This window comes from Oncorhynchus gorbuscha, unplaced genomic scaffold, assembly GCF_021184085.1.
Source record: "Oncorhynchus gorbuscha isolate QuinsamMale2020 ecotype Even-year unplaced genomic scaffold, OgorEven_v1.0 Un_scaffold_843, whole genome shotgun sequence".
Lineage (NCBI taxonomy): Eukaryota > Metazoa > Chordata > Actinopteri > Salmoniformes > Salmonidae > Oncorhynchus > Oncorhynchus gorbuscha.
Window position 1 is genome coordinate 42,862 of NW_025745835.1, and position 17,139 is coordinate 60,000.

General features: G+C 46.4%; 1 pseudogene; it reads right to left on the bottom strand.

Annotated features, from left to right (window-relative positions):
- Nucleotides 1-990: 990 nt before the first annotated feature.
- The window catches only part of LOC124020512, a 16,735-nt pseudogene continuing 586 nt past the window's right edge, over nt 991-17,139 (bottom strand).

Genomic DNA, 17,139 nt, shown 5'->3' on the forward strand with positions numbered 1-17,139 from the left:
AGGCTAGCTGATGACACTGCTCTAGGAGAAGCTGTTCTGAAACAGAAAGCATTAGCAGGCTAGCTGATGATACTGCTCTAGGAGAAGCTGTTCTGAAACAGAAAGCATTAGCAGGCTAGCTGATGATACTGCTCTAGGAGAAGCTGTTCTGAAAACATTTGAAAAGCATCGCGAGTTTAATAAAGGCATTGGAATATGCCAGAATTCCTGGCGCTTTTTATCGAAGCCTTGATCTTTAAAAAGTGCATTTATACTTTAGACATTTATACTTTAGACATATCCAGTGAACAACGTCCCTCAACCAAAGTCATGCTTCATTTGTTTATTTCATTCCCCTCCCTTGCTGAGAGCAGAAGGTGTTGCATAGCTGAAAGGACATGTCCATAAACTGTTCAGCATCACAATACCCTGTCTATCATTACGCCAAACAGATCAGTCCTAGGATGTCAACGGTCATTGGTTTAAATGATATGGGCTTACAGTAAATTCTACAAAATACAGGAAAGACATGACTGGAACAACGGGACTATTAGGTCAGGAAACACTTGACTTGCAACCACAAGAACGGGGAAGAGAAACAAACAAGCTGATGGAAACCACAGGGATGTGCTGCGTGCCCTGTGTCATGTCACTTCCAGGTCTTTGATCCAGTGCAAGATGGCCGCTCGTCTTCAGCGTTCCAGAGTGCACCACTGCAGTCTCTCATGGTGATGGAGTCAGCTGTACAGACGGGGGTGAGCCAATCATCATGTACTGCGTGGACATCCTTTCTGAAGTCCTTAGAAAAACGTCCGGGACTCGTTCAACTTTTCCTACGTGACATCACTTCCTGTGGAAATGGTAATTTCCTGTGAAAGGCCATGACAACTTCCTCGTCCAGCTCTAAGAGGAAACAGTGTTACTACCTCCCGGGAAGCCGCCGGAAGGAAGGCAGCTAATTGGCCCAAAGCAGAGATAGCTTCCTCTTCTGGTAAAAGATATGTGGGGAGATGGATGGTAGATAGACAGGCTACACTGAAAGACTATTGTGTTGTCATTGATACGGTGGATTTCATCTACATTTACATTGTATGATGCATATACAAAACTCCACCCAGGACAGCAGGCCAAGGGCTTTAAAGTGCAGGAAGGGAAGGGCCTCACCCTCTAATGTTCCAAAATGCACTATGCTCTGACCTTTAACCCCTGTCCTCACTGCATGCTTCAATCCCAGCCTGCAAACCCACTCCCGAGGGTCGTGACCCTGCCCACCAGGTCACATGACACAGCAACTCTTTGCTTTGTCCTTCCGCAGGTCTGACGCTACCGCCGCGAGGTCGGGCCTAGTGGGCATGTGCGAGATCCTTTTGTTGCCTCTGGTAGATTTGTTGCGTTTGACGTTCTTGTTGTTCTTGTTGACGCAGGCCAATGTGGCCACGTGGAAAATGTCCCTGACGCTGTTCTCTGACTGCTGGGCTGAGCACTCGATGTAGGGGCTGAGATCTGCTTGGCCATGTTGGAACCCTGTAGAAAGAAAACGCATTGGAATTGGAATTTCAGTTTACTTCCTGAATTGACTGAATTGAAATGGAATTGACCCAAAAATCGGAAGAAAATGCACTCTACAACCACCGTACCTGATCATATGACACAGGCATCTGTCTGTGATTGGACAGCTCCACCAGCGTGGAGAGGTCGGTGCGCAGGTCCGATTTGCAGCCCACCAGGAGCATCTTGGTGTTGGGACAGAACTCCTGGATCTCCCCTTTCCACTGTGGAGGAGAGAGAAAGTCATTGAGACTGGGAGGACAGGACCAGACAGAATGGGAGCTAGTCCAGACTAGCCATCAAATACTTGCCTCCTCCTGTCCTTGATTCCTCGCCTCCCTCTCAAAGCTCATTGGAGGAGGAGGTACAAGAGGAGGACCTTGGAGCCTCTCCTCCAATGGACTTTGAGAGAGAGTAATTGAGGAATCAAGGACTGGAGGTATCAAGTATTGGACAACTTGTACACTTTTTTTCAGACAGAACCTGAGCCCTCTCCTTCTGAAGGACAAAGCCACTTCCTGTTTCCAGTCCCCATGCTGCATCACACGGCGTTGAACCCAGGAAGGAATGCAGTATCGGAGGCTTTAAGGCCAGAGATAATCCTTCACATTTCCTCTCAAACACAATAAACACTCTGGGATCAATGGCCTTTAATCAGTGGATATAATCTGCTACTAATGCAGTCTGGAGAACAAGGAGTGTTTGGCTGACTGGCTGGCTGGCTGGCTGACTGACTGGCTGGACATTGAGGGATCATGTTCAGTGTTGTACAGACAGGTGATTGTTTGAACTGGCCAAGAGGAAGGAAGGAACTCTGTTTTGGAACGGAACCTTCTCATGTTTTTTTTTCTATAGCAGAGTCACATCAGAGGACACTAAAAGCACTCCCTTTCCCTGCCCTCCTCTCACCCTAATGCCCCCTAAACCATGACGACCTTTGTCTGTACCTCAACTCTCTAGATGTTTAAGTGGGCTAAGTGGAAAAAACTGGAAATGACTGGGAAAAACTGGAAATGACTGGGAAAAACTGGAAATGACTGGGAAAAACTGGAAATGACTGGGAAAAACTGGAAATGACTGGGAAAAACTGGAAATGACTGGGGAAAACTGGAAATGACTGGGAAAAACTGGAAATGACTGGGAAAGCGTTCTGGGGAGGTCAAGTGAAAATGATATTAAAATTAATTCATTGAATGAAAACTGGACATGTAGTTTCTTTCAAGTGAGGTAAAAGAAAAACACATGAAGGTCCATATTCTACAGGCTGTAGAGGTTGACTAATGGTAGCTACACACAAGTGAAGGACGGACCATAATAATGTCTGGAACTGAGCCAATAGAATGGTATCAACACCTGGAAACCATGGAAACCATGTGTTTGATGTATTTGATAGCATTCCACTGATTCCACTCCAACCATTATCACGAGCCTTCCCTCCCCAATTAAGATGCCACCAACCTCCTGTGGTACACACCTTCTTTATTACGCTGTCGAGTGTGTCAGGACGGCTGACGTCAAAACAGATAAGGACAGCGTCTGAGTCTGGGTAGGAGAGAGGCCTCACGTTGTCGTAGTATGGAGACCCTGAAACAACAGAACAAAGCACAGGTCAGCACACGGACAACTACAACTCACACAATACACAGAGAACTACAACTCACACAATACACATAGAACTACAACTCTCACACAATACACAGAGAACTACAACTCACACAATACACATAGAACTACAACTCACACAATACACATAGAACTACAACTCAAACAATACACATAGAACTACAACTCACACAATACACAGAGAACTACAACTCACACAATACACATAGAACTACAACTCAAACAATACACATAGAACTACAACTCACACAATACACAGAAATCTACAACCCACACAATACACATAGAACTACAACTCACACAATACACAGAAAACTACAACTCACACAATACACAGAAAACTACAACTCACACAATACACAGAGAATTACAACCCACACAATACACATAGAACTACAACTCACACAATACACAGAGAACTACAACTCACACAATACACAGAAAACTACAACTCACACAATACACAATACACAGAAAACTACAACTCACACAATACACAGAGAACTACAACTCACACAATACACAGAGAACTACAACTCACACAATACAGAGAACTACAACCCACACAATACACAGAGAACTACAACTCACACAATACACAGAAAACTACAACTCAAACAATACACAGAAAACTACAACTCACACAATACACAGAAAACTACAACTCACACAATACACAGAGAATTACAACCCACACAATACACATAGAACTACAACTCACACAATACACAGAGAACTACAACTCACACAATACACAGAGAACTAACACTCCAGCTGTGGATTTAAGAGATTGAGACAGTGAAAAAACACACATGGATACATTGAGCATCCTATGGGCCAACCAAACCTGTCCAAACCAGATATTGACAGATTTTGCCTCAAAGTCACACAGGAAATCCAATAGTGATAGAGATGAAGATGTTTTGGTGATGAGAGACCATTTCTCAACAGCGCAGGACACAGTCATTAGCATCAAGATAATACACACTGGAAGAACATCAACAGAAGAGATGCAAACGTTATGCTGACTGCAGCAATACGTTGTGTTTGAGTTTGAGGACGAAGTTACTTCACTCGAGACAGACCAGAGTTCCAGAGAAAGCAGAAACCTAGAAAACCATGCCAACACCTTAAATTGAAATCATGTGTAGGAAAACGCCTCTCTCTTTCACTCTCTCCATCCCAACCTCCCTTCATCCCTCTCTCCCTCCATCCCTCTCTCCCTCCCTCCTCCCCTATCTCTGTAACAGCTTAGTGGTGAGGGGTTTAGGCTTACATCAAGGTGAGCGACCGGGGCACGTGAGCAGCTGTGGAAACTAAAGGGCTACCCACATGTAACAAAGCCCCGCTGCCAAAGAATCCGGGGAATTTAGTTTTTCATGTCTAAAGTGGCTGGGACTCTTGGGAGGTCTTTTCCACAAGCCCAGAGGAAGCCACCACACACACACCCGCACACAGGAAGGAATGTGGTATCTGGAAGAAGCTGGATCAACATCCATTCATCGTCCTCCTGCCCTGCCACACCTATTCCCTATATCGTGCACTACTTTTGACCAGAGTGCTCTGTATAAGTGCACGATATAGGGAATATTGTGTCATTTCAGACCCACCCAGACCAGGGTTTCTCACTATAGCTACTGCAAAGCTGGCCGTAAGAGGGCTGATCATAAAAACACTGTGTTTGGTTGGATGTTGGATGTTGAGGATGGGGGTAAGGATCAGTTGAGGATGGGATGGGGTAAGGATCAGTTAGAGGATGTTGAGGATGGGGTAAGGATCAGTTAGAGGATGTTGAGGATGGGGTAAGGATCAGTTAGAGGATGTTGAGGATGGGGGTAAGGATCAGTTAGATGTTGGATGGGGGTAAGGATCAGTTCGAGGATGTTGAGGATGGGGGTAAGGATCAGTTAGAGAGGATGAGGGGTAAGGATCAGTTCGAGGATGTTGAGGATGGGGGTAAGGATCAGTTAGAGGATGGGGGTAAGGATCAGTTCGAGGATGTTGAGGATGGGGGTAAGGATCAGTTCGAGGATGTTGAGGATGGGGGTAAGGATCAGTTAGAGGATGTTGAGGATGGGGGTAAGGATCAGTTCGAGGATGTTGAGGATGGGGGTAAGGATCAGTTAGAGGATGCTGAGGATGGAGATCAGTAAGGATCAGTTAGAGGATGGGGTAAGGATCAGTTCGAGGATGGGGTAAGGATCAGTTAGAGGATGGGGTAAGGATCAGTTAGAGGATGTTGAGGATGGGGGTAAGGATCAGTTAGAGGATGTTGAGGATGGGGTAAGGATCAGTTAGAGGATGTTGAGGATGGGGTAAGGATCAGTTAGAGGATGGGGTAAGGATCAGTTAGAGGATGTTGAGGATGGGGGTAAGGATCAGTTAGAGGATGTTGAGGATGGGGGTAAGGATCAGTTAGAGGATGGGGGTAAGGATCAGTTAGAGGATGTTGAGGATGGGGGTAAGGATCAGTTAGAGGATGTTGAGGATGGGGGTAAGGATCAGTTAGAGGATGGGGGTAAGGATCAGTTAGAGGATGTTGAGGATGGGGGTAAGGATCAGTTAGAGGATGTTGAGGATGGGGTAAGGATCAGTTAGAGGATGTTGAGGATGGGGGTAAGGATCAGTTAGAGGATGTTGAGGATGGGGTAAGGATCAGTTAGAGGATGTTGAGGATGGGGGTAAGGATCAGTTAGAGGATGTTGAGTATGGGGTAGCTTGCTGAGCTTGCTGCTCAGTCCTCAACGGAGAGGAACGCAGAAGGATATGTTTCACATATTTAGTGTCCTATAAGTCCTATAATCACTAAGTGACACACAACCACATCCAGACATTCAGAATAGTGACAAACCCTCCCTCCACAGGAAATCTGGGGGCAATTTTCAATGTTATTTTATAGAGGATGGGGTTGCTGCTAAGGGTCATGCTGTTAGTAGTTCTATAGAAGACAGATTCAAAACCTCACAATAAGTTGGTGGCTATCCCAGGACAATCAGTGGAGTGTATTTGGGTGTTTTCCTCAGCCATAAACAGCTGTTTCTCTCTTATGGAAGTGTTATAGGATGCTGCTATGTGTCTGTTTCATCCCAGCTGGATCTGAACCCCTGTGGCGGACATGGTGCTCCTGGTACCCAGCTGATAGAACGCAGCGCACACACACACACACACACACACACACACACACACACACACACACACACACACACACACACACACACACACACACACACACACACACACACACACACACACACACACAACACACACAGGGGAGGAAGTTCTACAGTGGACAAAGTCCTGTTGACAATCACCTCATTAGTTTCTGATCCTTGTTCCCCTCAGGACATTTTAATCTGAGAGGAAGGAAGACACCCACTGTTCTGCCTCTTTAGTTTGTCTCTCCTTCTCTGTCTCTCTCCTTTTCTCTTGCACCCTTAATCTCTATTTTTCAATATCTCTCACAGACAGACACACAGACAGACAGACAGACAGACAGACAGACAGACAGACAGACAGACAGACAGACAGACAGACAGACAGACAGACAGACAGACAGACAGACAGACAGACAGACAGACAGACAGACAGACAGACAGACAGACAGACAAACAGACACATTGGGGGAGTAGGCAGCTGCTGACACATGCTCCCTGTCTCTCTCTTCAGCCCTCAGAGTGACAGACGAGGCAGAAAGAGAGAGGCCCATTTGCTGAGTGCACTTCATAGGGAATAGGGTGCCAGAACAGTTCAGCTCCATCTGAACCATTCATTCCACAGTTAGTCCTGCTGCCAGACCTCTGAATCCCATCAACCTCAAGCACGCCACTTAAGAAAAAGGCCCTAATGCAAGGAGTGTTTCAATGTGAGAGGTGAAGAACACAGAGAGAGAGAGAGAGAGAGAGAGAGAGACACAGACAGACAGAGAGACAGACAGAGAGAGAGAGACACAGAGAGAGAGAGAGGGGGAGACACAGAGAGAGAGAGAGGAGAGAGAGAGAGAGAAGAGAAAGTAAAGAGAGAGAGGGGGAGAGAGAGAGACAGAGAGAGGGAACACACAGACAGACAGACACACAGACACACACACACACACACACACACACACACACACACACACACAGACACACAGACACAGAGAGACACAGACACACAGAGACACACACACACACAGGGGACACACACACAGAGAAAGAGAGTTTAAGACAACCCCATACAGTACCTTGTATGGGAGTTACCCAGGTCACACAGTCTAAATGATTCAGTTACCCAGATCACACAGTCTATATGATTCAGTTACCCAGATCACACAGTCTATATGATTCAGTTACCCAGGTCACACAGTCTATATGATTCAGTTACCCAGGTCACACAGTCTATATGATTCAGTTTCCCCAGGTCACACAGTCTTTATGATTCAGTTACCCAGGTCACACAGTCTATATGATTCAGTTTACCCAGGTCACACAGTCTATATGATTCAGTTTACCCAGGTCACACAGTCTTTATGATTCAGTTACCCAGGTCACACAGTCTATATGATTCAGTTACCCAGATCACACAGTCTATATGATTCAGTTACCCAGGTCACACAGTCTATTTATACCCAGGTCACACAGTCTATATGATTCAGTTTCCCAGATCACACAGTCTATATGATTCAGTTTCCCCAGGTCACACAGTCTATATGGTTCAGTTACCCAGGTCACACAGTCTATATGATTCAGTTACCCAGATCACACAGTCTATATGATTCAGTTACCCAGGTCACACAGTCTATATGATTCAGTTACCCAGGTCACACAGTCTATATGATTCAGTTACCCAGGTCACACAGTCTATATGATGATTCAGTTTCCAAAGGTCACACAGTCTATATGATTCAGTTACCCAGATCACACAGTCTATATGATGATTCAGTTTCCCCAGGTCACACAGTCTATATGATTCAGTTACCCAGGTCACACAGTCTATATGATTCAGTTACCCAGATCACACAGTCTAAATGATTCAGTTACCCAGATCACACAGTCTATATGATTCAGTTACCCAGGTCACACAGTCTATATGATTCAGTTACCCAGGTCACACAGTCTATATGATTCAGTTACCCAGGTCGCATAGTCTTTATGATTCAGTTACCCAGGTCACACAGTCTATATGATTCAGTTACCCAGATCACACAGTCTATATGATTCAGTTACCCAGGTCACACAGTCTATATGATTCAGTTACCCAGGTCACACAGTCTATATGATTCAGTTTCCCCAGGTCACACAGTCTTTATGATTCAGTTACCCAGGTCACACAGTCTATATGATTCAGTTTACCCAGGTCACACAGTCTTTATGATTCAGTTACCCAGGTCACACAGTCTATATGATTCAGTTACCCAGATCACACAGTCTATATGATTCAGTTACCCAGGTCACACAGTCTATTTATACCCAGGTCACACAGTCTATATGATTCAGTTTCCCAGATCACACAGTCTATATGATTCAGTTTCCCCAGGTCACACAGTCTATATGGTTCAGTTACCCAGGTCACACAGTCTATATGATTCAGTTACCCAGATCACACAGTCTATATGATTCAGTTACCCAGGTCACACAGTCTATATGATTCAGTTACCCAGGTCACACAGTCTATATGATTCAGTTACCCAGGTCACACAGTCTATATGATGATTCAGTTTCCCCAGGTCACACAGTCTATATGATTCAGTTACCCAGATCACACAGTCTATATGATGATTCAGTTTCCCCAGGTCACACAGTCTATATGATTCAGTTACCCAGGTCACACAGTCTATATGATTCAGTTACCCAGATCACACAGTCTAAATGATTCAGTTACCCAGATCACACAGTCTATATGATTCAGTTACCCAGGTCACACAGTCTATATGATTCAGTTACCCAGGTCACACAGTCTATATGATTCAGTTACCCAGGTCGCATAGTCTTTATGATTCAGTTACCCAGGTCACACAGTCTATATGATTCAGTTACCCAGATCACACAGTCTATATGATTCAGTGACCCAGATCACACAGTCTATATGATTCAGTTACCCAGATCACACAGTCTAAATGATTCAGTTACCCAGGTCACACAGTCTATATGATTCAGTTACCCAGATCACACAGTCTATATGATTCAGTTACCCAGATCTCACAGTCTATATGATTCAGTTACCCAGATCACACAGTCTATATGATTCAGTTACCCAGGTCACACAGTCTAAATGATTCAGTTACCCAGATCACACAGTCTATATGATTCAGTTACCCAGATCACACAGTCTATATGATTCAGTTACCCAGATCACACAGTCTATATGATTCAGTTACCCAGATCACACAGTGTAAATGAGTATACAGTACAGCTGATCTAAGGCATGCAGACAGTCTATATGATTCAGTTCCCCAGGTCACACAGTGTAAATGAGTATACAGTACAGCTGATCTAAGGCATGCAGACAGTCTATATGATTCAGTTACCCAGGTCACACAGTCTATATGATTTAGTTCCCCAGGTCACACAGTGTAAATGAGTATACAGTACAGCTGATCTAAGGCATGCAGACAGTCTATATGATTCAGTTCCCCAGGTCACACAGTGTAAATGAGTATACAGTACAGCTGATCTAAGGCATGCAGACAGTCTATATGATTCAGTTACCCAGGTCACACAGTGTAAATGAGTATACAGTACAGCTGATCTAAGGCATGCAGACAGTCTATATGATTCAGTTACCCAGGTCACACAGTGTAAATGAGTATACAGTACAGCTGATCTAAGGCATGCAGACAGTCTATATGATTCAGTTACCCAGGTCACACAGTGTAAATGAGTATACAGTACAGCTGATCTAAGGCATGCAGACATGCAAAAACTAATTTGATTGAGTTTTCTTTCAGGCTAACAACGTTAACAACAGAAATATGCACCGCTCTTCTTAAGTTAGCCGAAAGATCTCAACGTTTACAAAAGAGCTCTTTGTTCAGTAGCAAGTAGCAACCTTTCGTCACCGGAATGTGAAACATGCGGCTCCAATTCGCCGAGCTCCAGAAATTGATCCGATGCAACAGAGGCTGGCTGCTGACCGTGGTCTGTAGGAGGGAAGGCCTGGGAGCTAAAGCAGAGCCCATCTCAGCTGTCTGGAAGCCAGAGTGGACAAGCAGCAGGACAACTGACTGCAGACACACACAGGATCCAGGTTGGGATTCAGAATAGATGCTTTGCATTCAAGTTAGTGGAGGAATGTCAATGGTGCCTGTGTAACGTCTGAAAGGTCAATCACCCTGACGGTTGTCTCTCTGAGTGTCACTGGCCTCTTTGTGTCGAGTTGAACCAGCTGCTGTCTCCCTCCTATAGGCTGGCTCAAAGCGTTCAGCGTGCACGGAGCACGGCCCGGCCTACAACAGTGTCAACAAGCGCGATAGTAGTCAATCCATCATCCTGTCTCAGCCGCTGAATCACACAGCAGTCATGCGGGAGGCGTGTGTGGAGGCAGGGAGAGAGGGAGGCGTGTGTGGAGGCAGGGAGAGAGGGAGGCGTGTGTGGAGGCAGGGAGAGAGGGAGGCGTGTGTGGAGGCAGGGAGAGAGGGAGGCGTGTGTGGAGGCAGGGGAGAGAGGGAGGCGTGTGTGGAGGCAGGGAGAGAGGGAGGCGTGTGTGGAGGCAGGGAGAGAGGGAGGCGTGTGTGGAGGCAGGGAGAGAGGGAGGCGTGTGTGGAGGCAGGGAGAGAGGGAGGCGTGTGTGGAGGCAGGGAGAGAGGGAGGCGTGTGTGGAGGCAGGGAGAGAGGGAGGCGTGTGTGGAGGCAGGGAGAGAGGGAGGAGACAGGACGGCAACCAGCTGGCGCTGAGGCTCTTTGTATTCGTTTAGAAAATGAACAGGTAATATTGTTGAAATAAGTCACATCTGAACCGATGCCTCAGGTACAAAGCAACAAACACCTTGAGGACAACTTCCTCTAAACCTCCCAGATGGGTCAATAGACCAATGGGGAAGAATGAGGAACGGATTTACGAACAGGCACGCAGGGCACGTGCCCTGGGTCCCCCTACCTCAAGGGGACCCCCAACGCTGGAGGTCGGGGCCCCTCAAATAACATATGAACATGACAGAAGTCGTGGAAAAATGTGTAGAATTGCAGGAAATTCACTTGAAAAATGCAACATTTACAGTATACTATACTGTATCTCTTAGTCTCATGATAAAACTGCAACATATTCTCTCTGTTTCATGGCAAAATGTTTTCAATCGCAGGAAAGGCCCCCTGGAGGTAGGTGCTCCCAAATCCGGCCCTGGGGAGAATGGCTCCTGCAGATAAGCCCAGCTCAGCTCTAGCTTTATCCCCGGTATCTAGCACCCCTCCTCATCCCCCGTCCTCCTCCCCATCCTCCCTCTTCTTCTCAGCATGTGATTGATATGGAGGAGCCTGCAGGTTAGCAGCTGTGGGATTCACTCCCCCCTTTGAAATCTCCCTAACTAACTCAGCAGCCCCAGAACTAATCAATATGTTTCCCTCTGCCTCTTGTCTTGCCAGGGAGCAGTAGGGGGGCAGGAACTCAGGCATCTGTGGAACTGGAGCCCCCACACCTTCCAAACTGAAACACACAATCCTTTGACCCTCCCAAGAAGGAACCCACATCCCCCTGACCCCGGACCCTCCCAGACTGAAACGCACAACCCCCTGCCCCTCCGAGGAAGGAACCCACATCCCCCTGCCCCTCCCAGGAAGGAACCCACATCCCCCTAACCCTCCCAGGAAGGAACCCACATCCCCCTAACCCTCCCAGGAAGGAACCCACATCCCCCTAACTCTCCCAGGAAGGAACCCACATCCCCCTGCCCCTCCCAGGAAGGAACCCACATCCCCTAACCCTCCCAGGAAGGAACCCACATCCCCCTAACTCTCCCAGGAAGGAACCCACATCCCCCTAACCCTCCCAGGAAGGAACCCACATCCCCTAACCCTCCCAGGAAGGAACCCACATCCCCTAACCCTCCCAGGAAGGAACCCACATCCCCCTGCCCTTCCCAGGAAGGAACCCACATCCCCCTAACCCTCCCAGGAAGGAACCCACATCCCCCTAACCCTCCCAGGAAGGAACCCACATCCCCTGCCCCTCCCAGGAAGGAACCCACATCCCCTGCCCCTCCCAGGAAGAAACCCACATCCCCCTAACTCTCCCAGGAAGGAACCCACATCCCCTAACCCTCCCAGGAAGGAACCCACATCCCCTAACTCTCCCAGGAAGGAACCCACATCCCCTAACTCTCCCAGGAAGGAACCCACATCCCCTAACTCTCCCAGGAAGGAACCCACATCCCCCTGCCCCTCCCAGGAAGAACCCACATCCCCTAACTCTCCCAGGAAGGAACCCACATCCCCCTAACCCTCCCAGGAAGGAACTCACATCCCCCTAACTCTCCCAGGAAGGAACCCACATCCCCCTGCCCCTCCCAGGAAGGAACCCACATCCCCTAACTCTCCCAGGAAGGAACCACATCCCCCTAACCCTCCCAGGAAGGAACCCATCCCCCTAACCTCCCAGGAAGGAACCCACATCCCCTAACCCTCCCAGGAAGGAACCCACATCCCCCTGACCCCTGACCTACAGGACTCCCTACAGTAGGAAGTGGTGGTGGACTGACCCTGGCGTATTTGATCTCTGTTTATCTGTGATGCCGTTAATGAACCACAGACAGTCAGTCAGGGGGTAACAATAAAATGGAGGTCGTTAAGGTAATGTCCTGGGAAGTTATAAACTCCCATTTGTCCTCTGTGTGCTCCTTCACCTTCAGGGTTAAAGGTTAGAGGCCTGTCGGCTGGGCTACGGGGTGTTGAAATGTTTCTTTGCAACGTTTCTTTCATTGCGTCTCTCCTTGGATGTTGAAAGTGGAGGTGTGTGTCTGAGGCAGTTTGCTAAGGTGATTGGCTGTCTGCCTGCCCCTTTATTTAATAGTTAGGATAGTGAGTTGATATGGGTTCAATAGCTTTATGTCCGTGGTATTTCAACTTTTCCGCAGGGACCCCATTTTTTTCACCATCATTTCTGGGGAACCCATTTTCCCCCCCACCACATATCTAATGACAAAACTTTAAAGCCTGTCCATTTTCTAGGAGGGCAGCAGGTAGCCTAGCGGTTAAAGCGTTGGGATAGTAACCAAAATGTTGATTGTGTAAAAATGTGCCGTTCTGCCCTTGAGCAAGGTAGTAAAATAATTTGTACTTCTAATTTTTTTAAATAATTTTATTTGTCGACCCAACTGCAATTCCCCCACTAGGGGTCATGAACCTGACTTTTAATACCACTGCTTTATATCCATATGTGAGTGGAAGGCCTGTTACTGGGTTGTGTTCTATACTATACTGTATTACTGGGTTGTGTTCTATACTATACTGTATTACTGGGTTGTGTTCTATACTAAACTAAACTGTATTACTGGGTTGTGTTCTATACTATACTGTATTACTGGGCTGTGTTCTATACTATACTGTATTACTGGGCTGTGTTCTATACTATACTGTATTACTGGGTTGTGTTCTATACTATACTGTATTACTGGGTTGTGTTCTATACTATACTGTATTACTGGGCTGTGTTCTATACTATACTGTATTAATGGGCTGTGTTCTATACTATACTGTATTAATGGGTTGTGTTCTATACTATACTGTATTACTGGGTTGTGTTCTATACTATACTATACTGTATTACTGGGTTGTGTTCTATACTATATTGTATTACTGGGTTGTGTTCTATACTATACTATACTAAACTAAACTGTATTACTGGGTTGTGTTCTATATTATACTGTATTACTGGGTTGTGTTCTATACTATACTGTATTACTGGGCTGTGTTCTATACTATATTGTATTAATGGGTTGTGTTCTATACTATACTATACTGTATTACTGGGTTGTGTTCTATACTATATTGTATTACTGGGTTGTGTTCTATACTATACTATACTGTATTACTGGGTTGTGTTCTATACTATATTGTATTACTGGGTTGTGTTCTATACTATACTATACTGTATTACTGGGTTGTGTTCTATACTATATTGTATTACTGGGTTGTGTTCTATACTATACTGTATTAATGGGTTGTGTTCTATACTATATTGTATTACTGGGTTGTGTTCTATACTATACTATACTGTATTACTGGGTTGTGTTCTATACTATACTATACTGTATTACTGGGTTGTGTTCTATACTATACTATAATGTATTACTGGGTTGTGTTCTATACTATATTGTATTACTGGGTTGTGTTCTATACTATACTGTATTAATGGGTTGTGTTCTATACTATACTAAACTAAACTGTATTACTGGGTTGTGTTCTATATTATACTGTATTACTGGGTTGTGTTCTATACTATACTGTATTACTGGGCTGTGTTCTATACTATATTGTATTAATGGGTTGTGTTCTATACTATACTATACTGTATTACTGGGTTGTGTTCTATACTATACTGTATTACTGGGCTGTGTTCTATACTATACTGTATTAATGGGTTGTGTTCTATACTATACTATACTGTATTACTGGGTTGTGTTCTATACTATACTATATTACTGGGTTGTGTTCCATACTATACTGAATTACTGGGTTGTGTTCTATACTATACTGTATTAGCTATACTATACTGTATTACTGGGTTGTGTTCTATACTATACTATACTGTATTACTGGGTTGTGTTCTATACTATACTATACTGTATTACTGGGTTGTGTTCTATACTATACTATACTGTATTACTGGGTTGTGTTCTATACTATACTGTATATCCAGTAGCTTACTTTTTCGTTGTTACTGTGAGAATTTGTGTTAGTCTGCTGCACCTCCACTCCTGTTTGGCTCTGCTCCTTCCCTTCCTCTATTCCTGCTTGAAAACAAAGCGGACAGGGAGGCAGAGCCCATCAATGTGCAGCTCAGTTCTGGTAATGAGCAGAGCTCAGGTGTCTCTACCTTGTTAAAGCCTGGATAGAGGCATGGGATCAGCCAGTCGCTCAGAGGCCCTACTGAATAAAAGAGGGGTTCCCATTAGGGGATACATAGGATCTGCAGTACACACAACACACACACACACACACAAACCACACCACACCACACCACACCACACACACACACACACACACACACACACACACACACACACACACACACACACACACACACACACACACACACACACACACAGCCTCAGACCAGCTCTGTGTTTGCCCACTGAAGCTGAGCCAATCACAGAGTCGTGCCTAGGAAAGGCTCAGGAGACCTACAGAAGAAATCAGGAGACAGACAGACAGACAGACAGACAGACAGACAGACAGACAGACAGACAGACAGACAGACAGACAGACAGACAGACAGACAGACAGACAGACAGACAGACAGACAGACAGACAGACAGACAGACAGACAGACAGACAGACAGACAGACAGACAGACAGACAGACAGACAGACAGACAGACAGACAGACAGACAGACAGACAGACAGACAGACAGACAGACAGACAGACAGACAGACAGACAGACAGACAGACAGACAGACAGACAGACAGACAGACAGACAGACAGCTACGGAAGGGAGAGGGCTGGGGATCCGGCTGGAGGAGAGTGGGACTATGGAAGGGAGAGGGCTGGGGATCCGGCTGAGGGAGAGTGGGGCTATGGAAGGGAGAGGGCTGGGGATCCGGCTGGAGGAGAGTGGGGCTACGGAAGGGAGAGGGCTGGGGATCCGGCTGGAGGAGAGTGGGGCTACGGAAGGGAGAGGGCTGGGGATCCGGCTGAGGGAGAGTGGGGCTATGGAAGGGAGAGGGCTGGGGATCCAGCTGGAGGAGAGTGGGGCTACGGAAGGGAGAGGGCTGGGGATCCGGCTGGGGGAGAGTGGGGCTACGGAAGGGAGAGGGCTGGGGATCCGGCTGAGGGAGAGTGGGGCTACGGAAGGGAGAGAGCTGGGGATCCAGCTGGAGGAGAGTGGGGCTACGGAAGGGAGAGGGCTGGGGATCCGGCTGAGGGAGAGTGGGGCTACAGAAGGGAGAGGGCTGGGGATCCACCTGGGGGAGAGTGGGGCTACGGAAGGGAGAGGGCTGGGGATCCAGCTGGAGGAGAGTGGGGCTACGGAAGGGAGAGGGCTGGGGATCCGGCTGAGGGAGAGTGGGGCTATGGAAGGGAGAGGGCTGGGGATCCGGCTGGGGGAGAGTGGGGCTACAACACATAATTACTTCCAGACTTCCAGCATGGATGGAGATCCCATGAGGTTAACTCCTCAACACTAGAAACCAGTATACTGGAAGAGGCCAGTTTAAGACTAACTGCACCAGGTACAGAAATAGCAGATTGTCTGGAGGGAGGACAGTCTTCTCACTGTTACTGATTGGCTGCATGGTGTCTTTGTTGAGGGGGAAGGGTGGAGAAGCATGGTAGAACATTTGGTCAGTGGTGTCTGTCTGAATGGTTCAACCAGCTGGTCCATCCCTACATTTCCACAGTAGCATCATGACTTCTTCTAAGCATGTAACAAACCAGAACTTGATAATAAATAATAGATCATTTAGGTTTCATTAAACATGAAATATTCATCACTGTCAACAGATGTATTCCTCCATGACACCCTGCACACACACTGTGAGACCAACAGGTCCTGACATGCCTGGCAGCTGCATTTCTAATGGACAGCAACTGTGATCAATGGGCATCATGGGAACCAAAGGCAGGTTATATACATTTACCCAGGTTATATACATCTACCCAGGTTATATACATCTACCCAGGTTATATACATCTACCCAGGTTATATACATTTACCCAGGTGATATACATGTAAACTAAATATTATAATAGGGGAGACTGGGTCATAGAGTTATGGCAAACATAGACAGATTAAATAAATGAAATGGATCATTACCTGACGTGTCCCATAGGCTGAGCTCTATTCTTTTCGTGTCTATTTCAAAACT